Below are 24,002 nucleotides of genomic sequence, written 5' to 3'. Positions count from 1 at the left end.
TGACACTGACAGATACTGGCTACTTGTCCCATCGTGAAAACGTCAAACAGACAGTTCAATCCACCTGCCAAAATGTCCACTGACCCCCTGAATTTTCTCACCCACTATGTACAAAGGTCACCTTCTCCAACTGGCTTAGTCTTACCTTCTCCCACACAGAGACGGTGCAAGCCTTAAAGACTAGTTCCCTCATGTCCAGATAAACAGCAGGTGACAAATGGTGTCTGCCTCTACGAGTCAGTCCGGACTGCTGCGGAGATGGCAAGAGACAAACCTCTCTCCACAGAACTCTGAAACCGCAGCAGAAGTCTGCAACCTGATCCTGAAGTTCAGCTCGGGTCCATGCTGCCATCCAAGCCTGCTGATTAAATTACTACATGCTGCGATAGCTCCTGTCGGCCAATATTACACCATCACAGACTCTAACTGATAGGCAGTGTGTTTGACACAGTAAATTAATATGAACTAAATGCTGCTTTAACAGCTCTGTTTTTTCAGCAGCAGTTAAAAAATATGCTTCATCCAACAAGTATTTCTGATTCCAAGCCGTTTCCTGGTATGTCACTTACTCTCTTAGTAAGAAATTTAGTCCCTAGCTCTGTGCCATAGCTTGCTCTGTAAGACCTCTGTCAGACAACGCTTTTTCCGTTTGCAGAGTACATTTAGATGCAGCTCTGGGAGTGGGAGATTGCCTCCTTGCTCTTTTTTGGATGAGATAAAATTAAAAAAAAAAAGCTGGATTTATATTCACTCTGATTTTGCTTTAATCTGCGCATGCAGGACTTTTCCCAAGCTGGCTCTCATTTCACTGGAAACCTGTGTGATACCTGAGACATAAACCAAAAAAAAGAGAGCGAACAGGAGAGGAAGAGAGATGCAATCTAAGCAAATGACCCAGAAAACAACCTTTTTCTGGTGAACTCATTGGATGAAAAGTCATGTCAGCAATGTGACTCATCCTGAGTCGGTCTGTCAGGTCCACTTGCCCCTTACACTCATCCCAAAGTACCTACTACAGACAAAATCTCACAGTGGACAGCATCTCAAATGCAGCAAGAGGAGTGTGAGCTTAACAGTCGACAACAAGCTCCAAGAAAAAAGGCCTAACCAGTGAACAAAACGCTCTGATGAACAAGCAACCCCGACTGAGACAAAGGAGCAACTCGAGGAAGCAAGAGAGGGTTGGAGCGCGATACAATAACAACATCCCAGACACAGACACAGCTCATCACAACTCCTCTGACACTGTGAGTGGCTGTCTTATCAGTCAGCTCCTCCGCTGTATGAGAAACGCTGGCAGCCATCATTGGCCTTTAATTCCACCCAGGCACCAGTCTAATTAAGGGCCACTAGACTGAGCACCTCCTGATGATTTACACATAGATTTCAAGATAAAGTTGATAACATGTTTTACAAATGTGCATTTTCATAAAAGAAAAAAAAAAGACAAATAAGCCTAGACAAATGTGTACTGTATTTTTGGAGCTCTGATCATTATCTACACCTCCGTATGTTGCACCAAAACTAAATGGATGGATAGGGGTGAAGGTAGCCAAGTGATTACTTCATAAACCAAATGATTTCAGCCCAGGATTCTTGCTGTATATCAAACATCTCTCTCTCTCTCTCTTCCTCTTCCTGTCTGTCTAAAAATGGCAAAATAAATGTCAAACAACTGGAAAACACCATGTTTTTGTGTCTATAGGCCCCCACACACCGCCCAGACGTCCAACTGCCTTCTCCGACCACTCTCCGACCACTCTGTTGCCTCTTGTCTGACCCGTTCAGCAGAAAAGTTGCACTGAACACACCGCTTCGACGTGCTGCCAGCTCCACAGTAGCGTGTACATTCTGCGCTTGCGCGAGATGCAATAAGCGGGTGGCTCTAGTGTTAAAGACGCTGGACTAGAGGTTTATGCACGTAACCAGAGACGTTCTACTATTGTAGAGACAGATCACTCTGATCATTTTGAATGGGGAAATCTGTGACGCCAAAGACGGCGCATATCCCGCCCCTTTCACCAACAGCCAATCAACTGCGTTGTCACAGCCGAACCGAGAAAATTATAGCCCAATCATGTTGTTTCACCTGCGCATGCGCACAAGTAGTTTTTACAACAGCGAGAACGTCTCTGGTAGAGTCATTAACGGCACCGGAGTAGTGTCCGAAAGTCCGTTTTTCTTTCTGCCGTTGAGCTCAGTATATAGTGCACTATGTTGGACTCACTATGTAGTGACTAGGGAGTAGGGAATGAGTGGGTGATTTCGGACACAGCCCCAGAGCACAGCAGCCGGCACAGATTCAGCCGTACGATGGACGTTGGTGTCGTAAAACCGCGCGCATGCACAGTGAAGTTCTCCCTGTAGGAAAAGAGCGTTTTAAACATCATTTCTACGGTAAAGTCGATGTTTTTTGGTTTTTATGTGTATCTTATTTCACTGGCGAGCATGTCTGTATGTTTTTTCCGTCCTGCTATCACGTTAAAGGGTGGATTTGACCATGCCTCCATTCATTTAGATAGGGGTCTGGTCTCTTTGGGCTTTTCGAGGCGTCGCCAAGATGGCCGCCGAGTGGCATGACTTGCCTAGAAGGACTTTGACGTAATTCTCTTTACTTTCGATCAAAACAAAACTATTTCAGACAAAAACAGCTGCATACTAAACATGCAGCGAGGCATTACCAAACAAACACAGATTAATTCGTCCTGAACGGACATAATAACAGCTAGTCTCATGCCAGTACTCCAAAACATGAAAACAAGAAATGACGGAACGGAGTGCGTAGAAAACCAATGCACACACAGTATTCCGCCCCTCCCACACACAGCACTAATTCGCTATCACACCACCAATCAGAGTATCTAATGGCTCAGACAGCCGACAGCGAACCTCCTCAGACTTTGCACGTTAAATTGGTTCAGACAACGTCCGAGTGGCTCCGAAAGCTTCTGACGCAGCTGAAAACACCAAACATATTAGTTGCCGACCTCGTCTGAGTCTCTCCAAACGCTTCAGACGTCCAGCAGTTGGGCCGGTGCGTTCCTGCCTTAAGACATCAAAGTTGGTGAGCAAAATACTTATTGGTGTTTCAACTAAAGGGGATGTTCAGGAACACATTTTCTTATCATTCTTACATCTAATGAGAGAACTTTTATAATATGGTACCATAGGTGAGGCTGTAGTTAGCCTTGCTAAGCTTAAAGGTTTACCAAAAAATGAATACGCAGTCATGATGTTCTGACCCCCATCTTGATGGAACATTTTGGAAAGTTTTGTAGACCAACACATTTCTGGAGCTTCACAGTAAAACAGCACTGCAGCGTTCCCCTTCACAACTGAAGCTGATGGGGACTTGTTAAAAACAATTGAAAAGAAACATCAAATAGCTCCATACAGCTCATCCAGCTTAATGTATGTCCCTGGAAGCCCTGAGGTAAATAACGTCTTTTCAAATCAGTTTGGGATCTTGGGGTGTCAGACAACTTGAAATACATCTGACGAGCTGTATGGAGTTTTTTTCTTTGTTTATTTCAATTGACTTTCCATCAGCATGGATCTGAGCAGATAATGACAGAATTTTCATTGTTGGGTGATTTGTTCCTTTAATTCTGAAATGCTGAAATGATTTTCACGACAATGATGACATACTGATGTTTAGCAAGTATAATGTTAAAGGAGAACTTCGGTCGATTTAAACATGCAGCTTCATTGCTCAAGCTACCCTTGACTTGCCAGTACCGAAGACGCGAACACATTTGGTCCAACCATTACAGAGCTCCGTGAACGGAGACTTAGCATTGACAGCTAACAGCATGGGGTCAGAACTTTACACTGTGCTTTAAGCGTCTTAACATGCTCCACATCTCACACCAAAAGTTATGCAACATCAACAGACACCTTAGCACACAGCACTGTAGCGTGTATGACTCAAAATGAATAAAAAAGTAGTTAAAACAGTGTGTTTGTGCAAGGAGCTACTTACCTGTTTGTTGACATCCGTGTCTTCCGGTAGCTAGACCGAACTAGTCAATCCGTTGAGTGCTACTACTATGCTGTGTTAATTTGATAAATTTTGACCTGCTGATCACACTACATGAAAAGTTAAAGTTATTGATACATAATGCAGAGAACGTTATGCCTTCATCAATTTCATGACAATCCATGCAAAAGTTGTTGAGATATTCAAACTTAAACCTTGGTAAAGTCATTAAATTTCATCCTATTGACTATGAATAACTTCACCAAATGTCATGGAAATTTTCTTAGTTGCCAGGCTGCCATTGTAAATAAGAATTTGCTCTTAATGACTTCCCTGGTCAAATAAAAAAGTTCAGTCCAGACATGGTGAACCAGCCAACCAGCAAACTGACCAACTCAACCAACATTCCCAAAGAGCCACACCACTAGCCGGGCAAAAAATGCCCAAAACATAATCTAAATAAATTGATGAACAGCACACTGGGTTAAAGGACAAAACAACTGTGTTTAGATGTGGCCTGTCCCTTTAAACTGCTCTTTTACTTGACTGTGCAGCTTGGGGATTTTAATGACAGGCATTGTAATTAGCTACCACATAATGGGAATGACCTTATTAAGCTGCTGCTGGGTCACGAGCAGATTTAGGTTAGCAAAACACATGAGGTCCCAATTATTCTTTACTATCTGGTGATATCTACTCATATATGTTTGTTCTTTGTCTCGACTGGCTCATGAGCGCACACACACACAAACACACACACACAGAATACACAAAGTCAGATCTTTCTTTAGGAGAGCTGCTATCAATATTTATGCACTCGCTGAGTCCATAAATACCAGTGGCCAGTCCAAAAATCAATGCACGCCTGCTACATATTTTAATCTCCCTATGAAGGTCACATTACTTCAACAATGCCTGAGAGGGAGAAGCACACTCACACACACACACACAAACAAACACATATAAACACACACACACAGACGCGCACGCACATACTCAACTAAATCAGCCAGCAGCTTTTGCATCCACGCCACCCTGACCCTGCCCCAGTTCAACTAATGTCACTGAACTAAATACCGTATTAAAGAGTGTAAAAACAGAGAGAGCTCAACAGACATACAGTAAATGGATTATAAAAGTCACCAGGTGACAGGTGCTCTATCAGCCTCTGTGTTTTCAGGGTTAAGCCCTGTGTAACTCATGTACATTATAGATGAGGCAGAGGAGAAGGGGAGTGTTCAGTGGAGCGCTATCAGTTACCAGAAGGCCAATCTAAATCTCGCCCATCATGACTTACTTCTATTTCTGAGCCACAGGGGTGACACAGCAACAAGCTGAGCCGTCCCTGCGGGCAGCTTTAAACTTAGGCACGACTTCCCGGCCTCCACGGAGCTGCACCGAGGGAAAGAAAAAAAAAAGCTGTATTCCCATTTCTAAAACTGAGGGACTGCCAAAGTGATTCCTGCCATCGCATGAATTTGTCACTTTGCTAACAGGGCTTATGAAAGTTAAATGAACATTTTACGATCTTGTTAAAACCAGTTACATTATTAAAAGGGCACATTCATCCTGCAAGGCGAGAAAGAGAGCCTGTAGCAGATTGAAATTTTAATAAACTCAATGCAATGGCTAGAGATAGAGGAACTTGGCAGAGATTTAGCTTTGAAATCCTGAATGTGGGCATGAGATGATTTAGCCGCATTGTATCATGCATGCACTCGAGCGGGTCAAAAGACAGGGGATTGTGCGAACCTGTGATAAACCCATTAACCGGCTTAACTTCAGACACTTCCCCTGGCATTTTAATCTGAGATGTGAAGCAATGTTACTACTGCTATTTTCAATATAGCCAGTAGTATTTTTTTGTATTTTTTCTTAGTGTATTTATAGTGTAGTTCAGCATAGAAAGGGACTAGCACGACAAAATGTATTTTTACATGACAGGATTTTTTGGCTTGTGGCGAAATTACTGTGGCTTCACAGCAAGGTTGGGCACAGAAACTACTTAACATAACATCTGGTTAGCTTCCTTACAAAAAGTTTACATATGATGAAATATTATGACTTAGTTTAGGGGTCAAAAACTACTTGGTTAAGCTACAAAAACTAGTGTTGTTGATGGATGTAACATAAGTCTCCTACGTCATTAACATATGTTAACTTGCTTATGAAACTTAACTTAAAGGATAACTTTGGTCGATTTCAACATGCAGCTTTATCGCTCAAGCTACCCTTGACTTGCCAGAACCAAAGACGCGAACACTTTTGGTCCAACCCTTACAGTGCTCCTTGAACGGAGAGTTAGCATTGACAGTTAACAGCATGGGGTCAGAACTTTACACTCCAAATCTCACCCCAAAAGTCTGCAAAGTTATGCAACATCAGCAGACACCTTACAACACAGCACTGTAGCGTGTATGACTCAAAATGAATAAAAAAGTGGTTAAAACAGTGTGTTTGTGCAAGCAGCCACATACTGGTTTGTTGACATCCCTGTCTTCTGGTAGTCCAAACTAGTCAATCCGTCGAGCGTGCGCTTACTCCCTCACTGGCAGAGACGGAAACTTGAATTTTGCAGACAGAAACGTATTCCAGCATTTTCATTTTCATTTTGAGTCATACACGCTACAGTGATGAGTTGTAAGGTGTCTGCTGATGTTGCATAACTTTTGGAGTGAGATTTGGAGCATGTTAAGATGCTTAAAACACAGTGTAAAGTTCTGACCCCATGCTGTTAGCTGTCAATGCTAACTCTCCATTCAAGGAGCCCTGTAAGTGTTGGACCAAAAGTGTTCGCGTCTTCGGTACTGGCAAGTCAAGGGGAGTTTGAGCGATAAAGCTGCCTGTTGAAATCGACCGAAGTTATCCTTTGAAAATACACAAATGTGAAATGTACTCCAGTCTATGACCAATATAACCACTCTAACTTTTTTCATTCTTTATATTACTGCAGTAGAGGGGCACTTCAAGACGTGACAGTAAAGATCAGATAAGATGTATTTTTATTGATCCACCATAGGGGAAATTCAATTTGACAAAGCAGCACAAGACAACAAACAGTGTGCAAACAGTTGCAAAAACCGTAACGCGAGGGTAGGAATGTTCTAAGAGAAAAATTGAATAGAACAAAATGAAAATAATACTAAAAAAAATCAGATAAACTGGAAGAAAATGCTTTATGAAGGTGATGAATTTTAGTGCATATACCTGGGCAACGTTTAATTCCTGAGATATACAGTGTATACACTCATACAGAGTGTTTGTATGTACAAGTGCAAGAATGTTAACTGCAGCATGAAACTTAGAAGTGTTTGGCCACTGACCAGGCTGCCTTATATGATGCATTGCAAGTGAGTGAGAACAAGCTGCCCTTACCGACTCTTTGTGCCTGAACCTAACCACACCACAAGCACAGCCTTGCCGCAACATAAAATGAAAAAACTCCTAAGCCTAAGACGCAACATAAAGAAATGAAAAGTTTCAGCATATCCAGGGTGTGCAGAAACCTCTATTCTGGGTTGGGTTTTTTTTTTTTTTAATGAATTCTGAATGAATAAAGAGAGAGTGGTGTGATGTTAAAGCCCTTGGCCATAATGACAGACCAGACTGCAGATGAAGGTGGCCGGTGACAGCAGGCTCAGAAACACCTGACCCTGGAGGAGACTGGAAAGGACTCTCTGCTTCTTTCCCCTATCCCTGATAGGGCTGAGATAAACATTATCACAGCATCATAAGTGTACCGTTATCTATGGAGGCAGAGGCTCAGCCACTGACTACATACAGTGCTATGTATGTTTGTATGTGTGTGTTTGCCCTTGTCTGTGTGCATACTGGCAGCAGACGCGCAGTTTGTTAAATTGTGCCATACACCCCGCCAGCTCCTTGCAGACCTGTTACAGCAGCAGAGGCAACGGGCCTCGTTCCAACAGCAACACCGTCTAACAGCTTACATTCAAGGCTCACAGTCCAGAACCATATTCACTGCTAATGAAGGATTTTCTCTGTGCACTGACTAGCGTTGTAACTAGAGCTGCATCTAAGGGATATTTTCATTATCGTTAGGGATGCACAACAAATATCAGACTTGAATCAAAAATGAAATGTATATTCTCCTCTATTTATTAATATTTTTGAAATTCTAGTTGATAAACAGAGCTGATATTAAGAGGATATATTGGCTTCATTGACTTAACTTGCACAGAATCTTGTTACGCATCTTTAAAGTTGGTTTGTGAGAACGAAGAAGAAGAAGAGAAAGAAGAAGAAGAAGAAGGAGAAGGAGAAGAAGAAGACCATAAGAAGGGAGAATAACAAAGAGATGGAGGAGGAGGAGGAGAAAAAGGAGGGAGAGAGAGTCCCTAACTACTTTTTAATATTTTCATGTCAATACCAGATCATTGTGCAACATCACTCCAACTTTATCGTGCACAAATCTGGTGAAGACTGGTGGATATTCATTGAGGACAAACTTCACCGATTGTCTCAATATTCAAAGGCCTACACAAACAATTACTTCTGGTATAGTCGATATTATAAATAATCACTGTCCACATGTGAACTATTCCACCTTAGGCTGTATTTGCCATCTTTGTCTTGAAGCCACTACCAGTCCTAAATAAACACAATATTATCAGGGAGAAACCTGGATGACCCCTGTGCATCAGTGAGATGATGACTGATAACTAGTCAGTCCACTGGAGCAGCAGAAAGGGCTGCTGAGTGAATGGTGTGTAGCAAAAGCACAGTGCGGTCCTGGGTCAGCCAGCAGCATCGGAGCGTTAATAAGGGAGGTAATTGAATTAGAGGATCAGTGGAGGCCTGTAGTGTGGGCACCACGTGGCTCTAATTTCATTACAAGTGATGTAAACAATGTGGTTGGCCCTCAGCACGGGGGCCTCCCACATCAATACATGCACCAACGCACACACACACACACAATCCTCACTTGAATAAACTACAGAGCAAAATCTACACCTGTGTGTTTGTCATGTAACATCTTATCACACTGGTGTGTATTGCTTATTGTCTTGCCATTACTTAGAGCACCTTCAAATGCTTCATATTCTTAAAATCTGCAAGATTAAAAATAAATAAAATATATTGACCCAAAACAACTCTACTATAGAAATACAGACAAAACATTTCTTAATGCTTCAGAGGTTATTTGAACCTTGTACATTTTTGAATAACTGATATTTTCATTTCCATGAGCAGAGTCAATAGGCATGTTGATTTGAGTGCCTGCATTACAGTTTGTACTTAATGTGATGCCATGAAAGAGTGTATTACACACAACTGATCAAAAAAATGATTTAAACAAAAGATGATTAACAAATATAAAACAGAAGTATCAACACCATGAGTGTACATACAATTAGTTTGGGAAAAGAAATTCACTAAGACTATTGGCATCTTTTAAGATGGAACATTTTCTTGTGTGTTACTGAAAGGATGCACTGATGTCATGAATTAATCAGCACGTTAAATGTCAATGTGACATCTTTGACCTTTACATTTGTTTGGGGGTTCTTTTGGTTGTCGTTTCTTTAGTGATGGCTGGATTGAAATCACTTAAAATGTAGATGATTTTAAAGCAATCATGCAAACTGTGAACATTTTATTTCCTGACTTCCTCACGGAAAAAGCTGGTGAAGAGGGGCTCCAGTGTGCTCCAGCAACACTACCCTGATGGTTGCAGTCACTCAGCTGAGGTGATCTACTGGACCGATTCCAAAAGTTTTGGTAAGTATGAATCATTTACAAACCAAATATGAAAGATAGGGTCCAGGTTTAAAAGACAGTGTACGTCAATGAGCTATATTGGCTGACTGATTGACTAAAATAAATGAAACTGTGTCAAAAGAATTGAAAGGCATCTCTACACTTAGAGTAGTGGTGTCAGCACATTTTGCACCGTATAACCCAACATAATGACATCATTATGAGCATACAAATGTGACTTGAAAGACAAAAGCCTCGGCTTTATGCTGCAAAAATAATTAATGCACTAACTATTACAGTTTGAATCTTTGATCAATTTAAACATAATAATTCATAAAACAATCTCTCTCAACCAGTTAGGAGCCACCTGCAGCAGGTCCATCTTCATTGTGTTAAAGGAAGTAATAAAGAAGATGCAGGAAAAACAATTCATTATTATGTGGCACAAGAAAAAAAACAGCAGCACTGGGTTACATCAGCTATTAAAAGTTTCATTAAATCTGCAGCACGTCCTGTTAGTGTTTAATGTTGTCATCTCATAGCAAGAAGGAGATTGATTCTCAGCCCCTTCTGAGATGTTTATGTTTTTCCAATATGAATAGATATGAATCCAGCATTGATGTCTGTGTAGGAGACATTAAGTTGACACCAGGGAATATTTTTAGTCATGCTTGTTTGGAGGAACATGATGCTATGATATCCATACTGCGAGGCGAGTGTGATGTTTCCGATCTGTGTGATGCTTATTTATGATCAGCAATCTGATGTGCCATGAACTGATGAGTCATTTGACCATCCAACTAAACGCAGCACAAGTGAACCTGTAGGCTTGACTGTAGGCCTGCTCCCACTGATGAATAGTTATGAGGGCAGAAGTTAACCAAGGAGAAACCACTCACATCCCCAGTAAGTCATACCCCTCGCTACTCCAGCTGCAACAATGAGACACTCTCAGAAACAGATGGGTAATGGGTCACACCCTCAGCTTTTCAATTTGTGGATGGGCTACTCAGAGCAGAGGAAGACAGAAATAGTCTTTTTGGCAGCATAGCGAGAGGAAAACATGGACGAGTCACTTATCAGGTAAATATCCCGGTTCGACAGGCAGCCATTCTTTTCATTTTTCATTTTAGAGCAGGACTATGTGAATCTTGAAAGGAGAAATGACACATTCTTTTTTCTGCAAATGAAAACTGATCAGCACAAAAGCACATCTTTGCCCAGTTCACACACAGATTTTGCAGATACAACCTTCGCTTGGGGGCATAACAGTATACTGCAGTACTGGGGCTTTTTGGCTTGACGTTAGCCAAAGCAGGGACTTGAATCCACACTACAACAGGGCTTGAAGGTGTGTCTTTAATTGAATATGCATTTCCTCCCAGTATTATTATCTAAGAATCGCAGTGGTAAACACTTTTCATTTCCTAAAAATTCTTTGGAGTGAAAGTCCTGCAGTAACCAACACAACTCTCCAACTGAAAGTGAAGATGATCAAACAAAGCAGGAGTGAAACTAAAACTTCAAACCACAGAGATTGAGTTAAAAGATTGAGCATCGCAACACACCCTTGTTTCGGGTTTGTTGTCATGAGACCTCGTCGCAGCTCGTTTGGTGGTAAGGCATACACGCTTTGGAGTCATGGTACGGGTTTACAGAGTCTCATGGACGCTTGACCAACAGAGGTTACACCCTCTCAAACACTTCCTGCACCTGATTGGACAAACAGCATTGGTTGGCTGTCTGGTCCCAGATTTTAAACCAAACCAACATGGCAGCTTGTTTGGAAAATTAGAATTTTTCATAACTATGAAAATAGTTCACTGAAATGTGTTCCTGAAGACATTTTAGACAAAAAATAAGCCATGCAGTGGCTAAATCTGTCTTCATTTTAACAACATTGGAATACTCTTTATTTTCTTGTGTGTCACATTAAACATACCAATGCATGGAAAAACAGTAGAAAGCCACAGGGAGGGCAATGACAATGTTAGCTTTTTATACATTTTATACCTGTCACTTCAGTCTCTCTTGAAAAACCAACACTGACTGAACAATGTTGGAGTGGCACTTGTACAGAATCAGATGAATGACTTCTATATTCCAACACCCTTAACTTCAAACGGCATCAAAGCATCGTGCAGGAAATAATTAAATCATGTCCAATCACGTGTCATTTCCATCACTGCCAATTGGAGTCATTTTGCCCGGGAAATAATGCTGTTGTACCCTCTTTCACTGAAGACAACATCCAGATGTTAGTTGATGTTCGTGGGGTTTTTTGTCTAGTGTAGAAGACGTAATAATGTTGCTTAAAGAGAGGGTTTTGCAGGAAGATAGCAGTGGAGCCTCGCCTGTGTTTATGTTTTGTTCCTTTTTGCTCATGCATTCTTGCAAATTGCATTCAAAAGCATACACATCTGGCTAGTGGATTGGTTCTGTGGATTTGGATGCACTGATTTGAACAACAGTTTAAATAAGCATTGTATGAGCAGGTGGATGCTCAAAATATGGAGCACCTCATAGATGTGTTTAATGACTTTAATTATATTCCCATGAGTGCAGTTTCCAACTGTAGATGCATCATTTATAGGCAGCAAAGTAACTCTAGACAAAGCTGCTTCTTTCTTTTGACACTTTCCTTGATCTTAAAAAAATCTGCATTCAAACACTAAAACGTCAGAGGAAAAAGTTATGTAAATGTCAACTTTTGTAGAATAGCAAATATAACTCAGTATTCATTAATTCCCCTCTTCCACACAAATCTACGCAACTAAAAGACCACAAACAACAAAAATAAATAAATAAAAAAAGGGGGACAAGATCTCGATGGACAAAGTTAAAAAATGTCACTGTAATCACTTACAGGGAACAAACTGCCTAAGACGGAGAGATTTAATGGCTGCAGACATCTGTGTACTTGAGGAAGATACCTTCACCAAGGTGTGTATGCGGTTTGTTGATTGCATCTCCATCATAAGATAACAGAGCTGCAGGCTAATGGAGCTTGCTGAAGAAGTGCCTCATGCTCTGTCAGTTTTTCATTAACCACTTCACTCAGAATATTCAGCACTGGCAATTACTGATGCTATGCCAATCTTTCAGGACCCATAATCGGCTGTTTTTCCACTCGAGGGAACTAACAACCCCTCCTCTAACCCGCCCACCCCCTCACCAGTAACCTCGGTCCTCCTAGTCCATTTCTTTGTTGGCTGAGCTGTGCAAAACACCATTTAACGATACCATAGGATGCACCTTTGACGTCAAAAGCAATTGTTTCCCAGCAACCACAACAGGTACGAGGGGAGAGCCTTTGTGTGACCAGAGGATGTCATAATTATCACAAGTTACAGTGAATTAGGACTGAATAATGGCAACACCTAGCAAATTAGAGTACATAAAATATTTTGTCAAAAGTGGTCAATGCCAAATCAGATATCCTCTCTGCAGAATAGTATCAGGATTTATGGGGGGGCTGACAGATGTAAAAAAAAAAATTGTATTCCGCTTTTGAATAAAATACATTCTTCACATTCCGTTGCTTTAAAAATATTGGTAGGCAGGTGATCCTTTAAATAAATAGTTACCCAATGATTCATTATCTACTCACCCTCCATACAGCTCATCCAGGGTAATCCAACACTCAGATCCAAAATTGATTTGAAAAGACCTTATTTACACCTTTTTTAGTAGCCGAAATCTTTCCTGCTAAGCTAAAAGGGACACCCCATTGGAGGTGGGTGCACAAGCTTGACCACACATCGAAGTCTTTTTAATCAATTTGATTTTTAGTTTCAAGAAATCTTAATATTAGCATATAATTCATGGTTACATTTAGTTCATTCCTAATTATAGAACATTCAAAATGAAAGCAATGGAGCAAGAAAGAAGGGTGCACAAGCTCAACCGCCTGTCAAGGGTGTAAATAAGAGCTTTTAAAATCAGTTTGAGATTCTCGAGGCTAGGCTCATTAAATATTGTAATATTTGCCATAATATGCAATACAGCTGTTACAGCATTTTCAGGCTTTTATTTTGAAATAGGCATTGGTATTTGGCAGGTTATTAAAGAACATTGCCCTGATGTAGCAGCATGCATACAGAGGAGCTAGTGTCAAAAAGAAAAAAGATCTCCGGTTTAAAGCAGGAGAAAATGGCGAGCCAGGGGATTCTTTAATTTGCCGGAAGCAGTTGTTAACTCAACAGGGCAACACCGCAAATTTGCGATCTCGGATCACAGTCCATCATCCAGCGCAGTTCGCTCTGCTGAACTCTCCGGACAAATAAGCAGCAATGAATATCATCTATGGCTATATTTGGTGGACAATGTTGTGATATCAAATTTTGGATATCGCCCAAGCCTACTTGGGTCTTCCACCGACTTGGATCATGCCGGACCAGCTTTATGGAGCCATTTTATGTTTTTATTTCCATTTTAAAACAAGTCGCCATCTATTTGATTAGCTCAGGACCATCTGCAACACTGCTGTGAAACTGCAGAAATTATAATGTGTTGATAATTAGTGAATTTTCATTTTTGGGTGAACTGTTCCTTTAAGGAAATGTTGACAAGCTAATTGTCAAGCAGCCATTTCACAAGCAGGCGCAGAGTTTAAAAATACAGTTCACACCACCATCATTATGCAAACAACCACAGTCAGTAGTGCTAACATCACACCCCTATAGACTACAGCTGGCAGACTTTGACACACAAAGGCCATGCTCTCAGGGTTTGAGGGTTGTGAAAGTGGTGTAAGAACATCATGAGCTGTAAGTCAGTAAAGTGCTCGTTACATTTACTGCCAATAACACAAACTCCTGTTTAAATCACTACAGCAGGAAATATCACATTAACTGTTCGTTAACACACAAGAGGAAACTGCTAATGACAAAGTTTCAGTTTATGGTTCAGCAAAGGTGTCACCCATAGCGTTGCCCTGAGTGAGAGCAACAGTCTGGTGGGTGCTGAGGAGACACAGGACAGAAAGCAAGCAACCACACACACACACACACACACACACACACACATACAAGACTCATCCCCTCTTGCGCAAGCAGCACACTGAGGTCTAATCGATACAGCTCATTCATATTGAACCACAGACGTCGGGGGAAGCCGGGGGAATTACAAGCAGCCTCCGCTGTGAGATTGCAGCCTGGAGGAAGCCTGAGGAAGACAAACCCAGCTTCACTCTGGCTACTTGCTGTTTACCGTCCACAGCAGCTTCAACAACATGGCTACCAGGTCTCCTTACTCCAGAGGAAATGACACTTAACAGGTTAAACATTAACCAAGCTAGATTGTCATATAGCAATATACTATATTGGGAATTGGGAACACTCAAATATTTACTTGTCAGAAAATTAATAAAAATTGGCCATTAGTTGAATTGCTCCAGTGCTCTGTAATGGTACAAATATATGCTGTGTTTATCAGTATGATCCAAAATAAGAAGACAGCTGACATAATTTTTCAGATGAGCAGCAGGGCCGGATTACACCACTGAGGGGCCACTGGGCAAAAGCAGATGTGTCCCATCCCCCACCTCCCTACAGAAGACATTTGATTAAGCTCAGATTCATTGAGGCATATCCTCTGATATACAGTACTTAAGGTACCAAAACTCCATTTCATTGAGTGTCCCATGTGCAAAACAGGGTTTCAAGATTACTGTAGGTAAAAATGCAGAAGTCCTGAAGTGGCATGATTTGCATTGATAGTATACTAGCCTTGATGAGCTGCCATGTAATTATTTGCCTTGCATTTATTTTATTGTATATATATAGCTGCTGTTGGGCACCTGAATGGCTCACCTGTACAGCGTGTGACCCTTGAATGGAGGTTGTGCCCCACCAGCCGTCTTGGTTCAATTAGAGCCTCGGGCCTGCTTAGAATTACAGTTTGACTTCTTACTTTCTGAATCCCCAAACTTTCTGATGATAGGGGATTGGGAATTATGTGGCAATATTTTAGATTTTCAACGTGGGCATTTTTCAAATATTGAATTTAAAATGTTGATTGGCTGGACATTCTGCCAATATGGATCTCTCAGGAAATAAATAACCATCAAGTAATCAGTAAGATGTGATTTAATGTTAATGTCACTTAAGATTCTGTTGAAAATATTGAATAAATAGATTTGTTTATACATTCTCATGTTATTATGAATAGATACTTACTCTTAGAATGCCAGATGGAGCAAACTGTTTTAAAGGAGGGAGAATTGTAGTGGGAGCACTGGGGTGTCAGGCGGGAATGTGTGGCAATAGCAAATGATTTAAATGGCTCACGGGTCAGAGAGCAGAATTAGCTAAATTTTTGCTCAGGGCCTCGGGGAGGTCAGAAACTGCTCTGCACTCTCTCCACTGCACTCATCCACAATCCAAGCACAATGTTGTCATTATTTAACCTCTTAATTTTGCTCTCAAAGCGCACCAGCTTGATGCATTTAATTTTTCAAATGCATAAAATTGTATCTGTAGCTCATGCCACTCAGATCCTTCAAGAGGATCTGTGATCCACACACCACAGTCTCACAAGACCCTGTGGGAAACACTGCTGCCTCTTTGACTCCAATTAATCCCAATGATGATTCTAAATGAACACTAGCATAGGCATGCACAGCTCATTTCAAATTTAAACCAACATCTTCAGGAAAAATAACTCATGGCTCACAAGTTCACAATCCGAAGCAGAATGAGCAGCATGAGAACCCGACAACCGCTGAGAGCGAATGCCTCCACAGCAGTCTTCATGTGCCCCAAATGGTCCGTGTCCAGTCCAGCATCAACAAGACTTTATCTCCCTTTCTCACTCAGACATCTCACCAGTAACTTTTGCTTTAGCCTTTGGTGACTCTGAGTGTCCGGGCTGAGGCTCAGAGCTTGGCTGTTGTCCTCTAGAAGACGAAAGCTGTCCAAATGCTGCACACCTTGGAGCTGGAGGGGGGAAACTTCATTTCTCAACTGTGGGAGAGAAACAGAAAAGAATACAAGAGGCTGCAGTCAGTGAAAGTATTTCAATATTAAAGATAAAGTGATAATAGCTTTTTTGTATTTTCTGTTTAAACAAATTGCACTGTGGCCAATGGATAATTGGTTTGTGCAATTATTTTGCTTATTGTTTCCAAATAACCCTTCACCACTGGTTATAAAATCTGCTAGCACTCTATCTCTAAGTGTAGGTGAGTGCTTGCTTGGAGCCAGCAGGTGGAAAAACAGCTTACAGCTCACTCATGCAGTGCTCTCTCTTCATTGATCCTCACAGATACTGTTTGACAATAGAAGGAATAACTGGACTACCTGCCCACCTGCTGCACTGAGCCCACAATGAACACAGCCTAAACTTTGATCACCTGGAAAATAAAGTCACTGGTTATTTGTATGATGTTTGTGCAGAGCTTGACACTAGAAGACTGTTTTCATGTGCAATGCTCCAAGTTTACATTTTCTCTCACAAATAGTGTGGAGGCTAATCCTGGTCCAATATTCAGCAAACACAACAAATGTAATGTGAAAACCTGAAGCCTGCAGTGCACACACACTGAGAACGGAAGTTACAGTAAAAGGAGAGATATTGTCTTGAGGCATCTTGTGTTCAGCAGTTAAACTTATGGAATGAAAATATTTGCATAATCATATATTCTGGATTTTAATGAGGGAGAAGGAGTAGGTGTGTTTTTTTTAGAAACACTTCACACAAAGATGAAAATTCAGGAATTTTCTTTTCAACCCTGTGCCTATGGAAAGTCTGGTTGTTAGCCCTGTATCACTCTATATTTTAAACCATCCGCATAACCATTACTTAAGTTCACCAGATCTAGGATCCACATCAAATTTTACTCACTCATCGATACCAACCACCCATACATGACATTTTTTCATCAAGATTCATTAATTATTCCCTGAGAAATTAACGAAAAACATTATAAAATGCCCTATTTCGCAAATGTTAATGAAAATGAAAAATTATTCCTTGATTCGTACCTTTATCCAGAAATGACCTTAAACAGCCAACAAACTGACACAGGTGCAAAAACATAGCCTCCAGGGTAAAAAACAACTGAAAAAGGCTCAAAACAGCTCGTCCATCAAGTCTACAGAAGCCCTGAGCTTCCAGAAAAGATCATGTTTTTTTTTTAAGTGTTTGTCTTTATAGGGTTTTAAACGACTCCTCAGCTACTGCCGGTATTTAGGAGAGTGATGCAATGCTGTGCTGCTGCAAAGCCCCAGAAATGTTTTGCGGGCTACAAAACAGGGGTGAGTATATAAAGACTGAAATTTCATTTTTGGGTGAACTCATCCTTTAAATATTTGACTGTAGAAATGATACTTTTAGTGCAGAAAAAAAAAATCAGATGCACTTTATTGTTCCAAGCAAACTGTCTATATAACAGTTTAATACATGTCTAGAGGGGATGTTTTTTTGTTTTTTTTTTGGTGATGGATTTGTTGTAAAATAAAATGCTTGTTAGACATCAAGTGATTGGTATAATGGTGACTTAATTGTATTATCACAATCACCCAGATGCTTCACACATCTCTGTTTACTCACATTCAAATTCTGCAAGCAAACCAAGCAACATGTTGACCGGCCGTATCAATGAAAAATAACACTTAAGCATTCATTCAACCAGATACTTACAAACCCACACGCGTATAAGATGCCAACGAGGTAAAATAACATCTTCCCTCCATGTTCAACCACTTAGCCAACGATGCTGATAGCACTACCTAAACTGCTTGTTATTGACAAGCTAGTGGAGCTGGATGGAAATAATAATGCCTCCTATTAAATTATTCATGGCTCCAGTCAGGTGGAACCAGATGCGTCATAGTCATTGTGTCATAGAGGGAGAGCTGTAACTCGACTCAAGCGTGGAAGGCCGTCGCTGCATGGAGGTAAAGCCTTCATGGAACAAGTGCGCACGCTGCTGGGCTCCACACAAAACACAGGATGTCATGACACTCGCCCGGCTGTTTCCATGTGACATTTCCAGACAGAGGACGATGGTTCAGTAGGTTGGTCCAAATGTGGGTGAAGCCTCAGGTGCTGCTCGCAGTACGGCCACCCTGTGTTGGTGTCGCTTTATTACCCCACCCTGACATTTGTGGCCATGGCCAGAAGATGACCTTTTTTGTCCATGCCATGCTTTAGTGCTGAATACTAATGCTATGGTGCTTTGTGCCCGCCACTCATGGGAACAAGCAGTGCTATTTTTAGCCACATGTCCCCAGCTGCACATCTCCAACCCGGGGCCAATGGGCAATTAGTGTTTGTTTCTAATGGCGGGGGGCAGTGCCATAACCTCCCTAACGCAAGCAGACATCTGGACAAAGGCTGTCTCCGTCCTGCCCTGTACCCCTGTTGCAAGGCACCACTCCTAAAGCCATACAGTCCTTCCATCCACCTCGACCTTGGTAGGTGCTGAGAAGCTCTTCTCCGTAACATCTGCTGCGATTCACACTTTGAAATAGGGTAACTTAATTACCACATCATGCAATGATTTATGGCATTGTCTGAAAATGATGTTGTCCTTTGTTCAGATACAAGTAAAAGTGAATCCTTGATAAGCTCAAACACTGACTTGTTTGTCAAAGGGTCCATCAATTTTAATGGTCCATATCAGATGGAGACAGATATTAGAGTTGAGTCATTCCATACCATCACACCTAGGCCCTTCCAGTTGGTGTTATGGAATTTCTTTTTCTTTTTTTTTAATCAAGTCAAAACTTTTTTTGTTGGACATTTTGATCAATCTTATTTTTTTATGCAGGACCAAATAACATTTAGATGTGATACAACAACAATAATACTGCACAGAATGAAAGTGAAACGACAAAGTGAAAACTAGTGGAGACAGCATTTTTTTAATAAATGAAAGATTCTTTGTCCTGGTAAAAGTACTGTTATTAATTGGATTACTTTAAACATTCTGAAACAACAATTTAATAAATACATTATGCAAATTATCCTTAAGGTTTCTTGAATGTTCAGACAAATTTCCATCCGGTCCAGTGAAAAATAAGCAGTTGCTGAGGCTTAGACTTTATTTAGCTCAGAGTGCCAAATTTTAACAAACAAATCCCCAACTTAAAAAGTATTTAGATTAGAGCACTATCAGACCCATTCCTTTCATAAAAAAAAAATTCTGGACTCCAGGTGAGTTGTCATGGAATGACATAAATGCGGAATATGTTTCAGTATTCATGGAAATGGTTATTTTTTTCATCACAAGTTTCATTTTCACTGACAATCCCACTCAAATGATGATGATGAGACATTTGATGGGGTCTATACCAAAAAAACACCAAAGAACAAGATTTGTCTGTCAGGATATCTCTGTATGATGCTGCTTTTTCACACATTTTACCTTTAGTAAAAAAAACTAATTGCAGTTTCTGCTATTTGGATTTTGTGATTTCAATAATATTTCAATATACTCTCCTGCCCTTGTCCACATACAGAGGGTTACATGAAATTAGGGTTAGGGATTTGTCTGACCAACACTTCAAAAAATAAAATTAAAATGACATGAGTCACAGAAAACTTACACCTGAGGCAATGTTCTGTATTTTTGTTTTCCAAAATAGTATAACTTAATATTAGTTATAGATTTATTTATGAATCCAATTTCATTAAAATTCACATACATTTCATCCCTGTGTGCATGATTTGCCTGTTCAGACATGCACGATCTGATTGAATAACAGTTCAGATCGGCATGAGCTCATTATTTGTGATAATTGTCAGGGTCGAGGGCAAGCTTTCTGTTTTCATCTGTATTAGGACGACTGTTTTATGCAGGCACATCTAATTAAGTAGAATTAGACACTGTTTGTTATTCCAACACCACTGATGGGCAGTAACGCGTTAGAAGTAACGAGTAAAGTAAGGGAATACAATAGCAAAAACAGTAATTAGATTACTGTCACTTTCCCGCAAGCAGGCTGCGTTACTGCGTTACTTAACCGTGATTTTTTTGAGACTGTCTCGTGAGTGACAATGACGTATGCAGGGCTGATTGCAGCGGCTGTCCCTCTCGGTCCCCGCCTCCAGCAGCTGGAAGCGCCTCGCCCGCGATCTCGCTTGAGGGTCGGAGGGTGATGCGCCGCGGAAACACCGTCGGAGCTGCGGAGGCGGGTAGATGATGTCTAACGCACCGCTCTTTCGCAGACTGTAACGTAAACTCCCAGCGCAGCCGGTCTCATCCTGGCCGCTGCACCGTGCGCCTGCGAGTAGCACTCTCCTCTGAGGAGAGAGGGGGGTCAGTGTCAACGTGTTAACCACTTGCGTCTAGCCGGAGGGCGGAGGGACTATGGTTATGTCTCTTTATGTCAGATAAAAATGTCCCATAAAGGTCCCAGAAACAATGGTACTTTCTCAGCTTAACTATGGTTGCACTATTTTATAACTTAAAACATCGTGTTCCTTTGTTTACATTTCAACTATAGCTTCCTAGAGGAAAGATTTATAATTTAAGATTACTTTTTTGAATTTGAAAATTATCAACAGGTAGGCCTACTCTAATGAATTATTTGTTTATTACTGCTTATTACTGAATCTATATCGAAGCATTTAAATCAGTATTGAATCAAATCGATATTGAATCGAATTGCGACCGAAAGAATCAAAATCGAATCATGAGGTTCTTAACAATACCCAGCCCTACTAGAAGAGGTGAGTAGTGATGCAAAGCCCTTTGGGAGCTGGTGCTACTGTAATATTGGCTCACACTGGGTTTGTTTATCTCATGTCTGGCTGTTGTCCATTTATTTCCTGCTGCCACGAAAGGTCTATTGCTTTATAGCATATTCAGGTTGTGCATCATGTTTTTGAAAAGTAACTTAGTAAAGCAACTAGTAAAGTAACTAATTACTTTTGAAAATAAGTAATCAGTAAAGTAACGGGATTACTTTCTCGGAGAAGTAATCAGTAATCAGTAACTAATTACTATTTCCAAGTAACTTGACCAACACTCTCCAGCACACATGCATCATGTTGGGCTGCAGTCTTAAACTGTCAGCATCTCAAAGACAATACTGTGTTATGATATATTTGACTGAGCGGGTACAATGAGTCAGTTTGGGAGCCTGTTTGTCATGATGACCTCTTTAATTCATTTTAGCCAGGTCAAAGCTATTTTAATCCACTTTATTACAGCTTCTTCATGCAATTACCCTGTGCCCCTATTCACTGATGGGCCAACATGGATGCAGTGGATTGGACAGCACAGCAACAATGTAGCGTGCCCCATCATGCATTTATCAAAGATGAATCACTTCAAAAGAGGAATCATTGTGCTCCAGCGCCCACTGCACCAACAAGCTTTTTTCCTTGTAATCTGCTGTGAAATTCCACTTCATCGGGACATTAGAATCAATTACATCACCACATAAACACAAAGCATTAACTCCGGAGCACATTAGCATTCCATTAATCATCCTCAACATTAGTTGGGTGCTGCAGAAACAGCAAGTGTGCCTTGAAGTGAATGGCACAGTGTGTCTGTAGCACTGCCTGCCAATAATATGTAATCAAAGAGCGCGCAATTAACCTCCAGCATGGTGGACAATACACAGAGCAGAACGTGTCCATATTAACGACATGAACACTGGACAACAATGTTCACCAACCACCTCCGACATCATAGGATCCCACTCTTTCTGTCTATTAGAATCAATTCTTGGGCTTAATGCCAACACTGATATTAGGAAGCAAAAATTATATACACAAACATAAAAATAATATACACACATTTGTGGCAATTATCCCTCTGTGGTTATCAAACTCAAAGATATGTAATGGAGACAGTCTATTTTACAGTTAAACAAGACTTAAGTATTTCACTGCTGAACAGATGTTCCTTGTATAAAACTGGTATTCTGCTTTTGCTAAAAAGGTAGAAAACCTACAACAAGGACAATGCACCCCGCCATACCGGACCAATAAACACTCCTGTTGATGGGTGACATACTGTGGGTTGGTGCAGTGCTTGAATTTGGCGAGTAAAGAGACAATGAACAGGTTCATATTTGATTGTCACTGGCTTGTTGTGTTCTGTGTTTCTTCAGAATCAGTTTTTCACAAAAGAGGAAAAAATCTGGCTGCCACCTCCAAATCCAGACTTTCTCTGTTGCAGCTGAACAGCACTCCGAAGCATGTTACTGAAAGCATTTTAGGTGAGAATCTTGGTTTATATTTCATCACACTGCCTAGATCCAACTTCACTCTTTGTGTCCGTGGACAAGGGCATACAAAAATATGGAAGTACCATCTGTAGTTGACACAACAGCCCCAAAATCAAGTCACTAGTCAGATTGAGGAGGGCGGCTGTGAGCAGATAAAATGGAGAAGTTCAACGTTGTTCACTTGTTCAAAGGTGGGTGAGAAAACTCTCCAAAAGTGGTATCATTGTTGCATTGCTGCTGTTGCAAAGAACTGGATCATTACCGTCTTCTTCATGTTGTTCACAAATCACAAAAAAACGTAAATGTATTCAAACATTTAATATCTAACTGAAATGGATCACCAGCTAAGAAAAACTTGTGTAGTGATAGCGAGGTTCATAGGGCAGAATGTAAACACAGACTGTTTCATTATTCAATACCTATAATTGTATGATCACCATTTACTTAATAATGATAAATTGAAGATAAAACCTGGCAATTGCCAATTTAATAACTATAAATTTGCCCAAGCATCTTTTTCCGCAGTATAAACTAAAATAAAATGTTTTACATCAGCGCATGTCGGACAACACATATGCTGATACTGACATATTTGTGTTAGGTCGATATCAGCTGTAAATGACACATTTGTTGAGCTACATGGTCTACTGTTGTCAAGAGTAAGCTGAAAGAAACAAATGAACCAGCGTTCACATCACTATGAATCGCCTTTTTTAAATAATATAATTTAGCAGATTTGGGTCAAATTAATGTAGGCAACATCATACTGAATTTTCAGTTCTGTCAGGACATAAGCAGACACTGGAAAGAGAAAGGCAGAGACAAGTACAGGGACCGAGATTGAACCTGTGGAGATAAGCTTTTTATTACAAAGCAAATCCAGACAAATAATCACCACTGACTGTGGATTTTGGCAATATCCACATAATCATCCCCAGCCCCCGCCCTGAGGTGACATCGTCCACCTTTCAGAATGGATCCAAACAGCCCTCCACCCCACTGAGCTGACCCCAAACACAGACTGACTGACCGCTCAGACAGAGCCACAAGCATCTCTAAAAGGTTAAGATTTATGTGTATGCTTTGAGTTTTATGAGTTTTGTTAGTCAAGC

The 24,002-nt window shown here is 40.8% G+C and overlaps 1 protein-coding gene across 3 annotated transcripts in view; it reads right to left on the bottom strand.

Annotated features, from left to right (window-relative positions):
• Positions 1-16,665, bottom strand: part of rimbp2b (RIMS binding protein 2b) — a 142,833-nt gene extending 126,168 nt beyond the window's left edge. Inside the window, exon 1 of one of the 3 annotated variants that reach the window (XM_030417502.1) lies at positions 16,528-16,665. The gene's annotated coding sequence lies outside the window, so the exon portion shown is untranslated. Of the gene's footprint in view, positions 1-16,375; positions 16,472-16,527 lie in introns of those variants that run through there. The other 2 variants (XM_030417490.1, XM_030417492.1) reach the window with 2 other exon arrangements.
• Between the last annotated feature and the right edge of the window lie 7,337 nt (positions 16,666-24,002).

The sequence above is a fragment of the Sparus aurata genome, chromosome 5 (genome assembly GCF_900880675.1).
Source record: "Sparus aurata chromosome 5, fSpaAur1.1, whole genome shotgun sequence".
NCBI lineage: Eukaryota > Metazoa > Chordata > Actinopteri > Spariformes > Sparidae > Sparus > Sparus aurata.
This window is presented reverse-complemented; position numbering and strand designations above follow the sequence as displayed.